This window comes from Morone saxatilis, unplaced genomic scaffold (assembly GCF_004916995.1).
Source record: "Morone saxatilis isolate NCDOM2014 unplaced genomic scaffold, NCSU_SB_2.0 Contig9, whole genome shotgun sequence".
NCBI classification, from domain to species: domain Eukaryota; kingdom Metazoa; phylum Chordata; class Actinopteri; family Moronidae; genus Morone; species Morone saxatilis.
The window spans coordinates 8075949-8078189 of record NW_023340268.1 but is presented as its reverse complement, the minus strand read 5'-3'; the positions used below and the strand labels follow the sequence as shown (position 1 = coordinate 8078189).

Here is a 2241-nt window from a genome sequence, read left to right as displayed (position 1 = left end):
AGGAGGGAGAGAGAAGGAAAGGGAGGGTGGAGAGGACAAAAAAAAAACTCCACATTAGTCCCCACAACAGAGAACATCAACCAAACATTGACAGTTTTAAACAGCGCCCTGCAACTGAGAAGTATAAAAGTGTCTCTTAATGAATGATGGTGGAAAGCAGACAGAGGGCAACAATTTTTATCATCTATTTAGTTAGAGGCTGTCCTTCATCCCGTCTGGGAGACTTTTTATGGTGTGTTCGTCCTCACAGTCTATAACAATCCGTGACCTATTTACACAGCCAAAGCTCTTCTACCTGAGAAATGTAACCTTAGGCTGAAGGACTCTGAATTGTCCAACTGAGCACTACTACAAAGCCCACAAGTTCAGAATCAATAGTTAATCCCACAGAGCTGCCACATCCTTCTGAGGTGTTACAGGATAAGATGCCAAATGAGCAATCCCTTAAGTTGCCTCATTAGCAGCAGTGAAAACGGATGCATGCGATAGTGCCAAGCTGCTCATACCCTACGTTAGCACGGCAGCAGCAGAGAGCAGCATGTTTCTTAATTGTGCTCCTTAGAGGACAGCCCAATTCAATGAAGTTGTCTACAGCTCCCTGTGGCCACTGGGTGATTTAATGCGGATTCGCCCCCAAGCAGGTGCTTTCTCTGGGTGAAGTCATTTGGAGGCAATTCAGAACTGTGACCTCAGCACATTGGGCCCTCTGGGACTAGACAGAGGATCCAGCCGCCTTTCCCAGCCTACGCCAGCAGCAACTGAGAGTGAGTGATAGAGCGTCAACGTGCCGGCGGTTTCTCTGCGCCCTACATTAGTGGAGAGCAGTAAAGGAGCCACTTAATGGAGCCTCAGGAAAGTCATACAAGTCGTCACATCAGTAAAGTGTCACAGGAAGAGAGGGAGAGAGAAAAAAAAACACTGCCTCACACCAGTCGTAGACCATGTTTGTTTTGGATTATGACTGTGGAAAACAGTAGTAGAGATTTTTTTTTGTTGAACCACACAGTAAACGCAGCCCGATTTTTTTGGAGTCTGGCCTGTAGTTCCCCCACGCCCTCTTCTCTGTGTTTACTTCAATTACTCACTCCATTTCGCCTCAAAACTGCAGACTCCCCCTCGCTACACATACCACGCTCAAATCACACCTCCCTCTTTTCTTTAACACTCCATCAATCTCTCTGTTCTTTCACCGTTTTCTTTTCTGTCCTTTTCCTGACTCGATTTTTGCAAAACTTGGAAAAGCAGTAGTAACAGCACACAAACTAAAGTCGCCGTGTTCCTACTTTAATCAAAAACACATTGCACCCACCATCCCCCCCCTCGACTCTGTTCCCCGTGTCCTTCTCTCACCGAGTGACAAATGTTCTCCCTCATTCTTTTATACTAAACGCTTGCAGAGATACTAACTGCTTCCGCTGCCTGACAGCAGCTATGCCAAAAATAAGCCAGTGTAGTACCTAACTCTGTGAGAGGCTACCGACAAGAGTCTAGAGAAAACCCTCTCGGAGAGTCAAAACATTCCTCTCACCTCAAAGCCAGGTCATTTACTGGTACTTGTTCTCCTTTTAAATGATCCGATACTAGGTCGACTCGCTTTGTAATGTGTGATTGATAAGCCCCAACCCTGAGGCGTATCTTCTTTCACGTTTAGCATCGTGGTACTTTTGTATTTACCGAGCGGTTAAGATTTCACTGCGGTCGTTTCGTTCTTTACAGTCATACTGCAAAACAACAGAATAACAGCACTACTGGTTTTGAAGAGCAGTTATCAGTCACGCCTGCCTGTCGCTTGCTTTTACTTTCGGAGCAATAAACCAGGAGTTAAAAGCAGAAAAAGACACGGCGTGTAAAACAAGCACGAATGTCAGATATCGAAATGAAAAACAGAGAATCAATAATCAATATCAGCCCAACAACCTAAGAAATGGCAGAGCAGTCAGGAACGTAGTAAACAACTTCCCGCGCCCCCTCCCATTTCTTTCCCCTTACTCCCTCCCTCCTTTCACTCCCTCCTCACTTTTGCACACGTTGTTCATAACTGCTGATTTCCCTTTGGCCATAGCAATAGTATCCAACCCGCCCACCCCCCACATTATTCACAGGAGGGCTGCCCCCAGAGCGCCGTGTCATTTCCAGGGCTTTTACTCTATAGGTGTTAGTACAGAGCTCAGGGAGGGAGGGGAGGTAAAGCGGCCAAATTCCTTCACTACTACCATGAGTTTATATCATATAACGTGGCTT

General features: G+C 46.1%; 1 protein-coding gene across 1 annotated transcript in view; it reads right to left on the bottom strand.

Annotated features, from left to right (window-relative positions):
* ash1l (ash1 (absent, small, or homeotic)-like (Drosophila)) overlaps nt 1-2241 on the bottom strand; it is a 30888-nt gene that overhangs the window by 26628 nt on the left and 2019 nt on the right. The window lies entirely within an intron of this gene.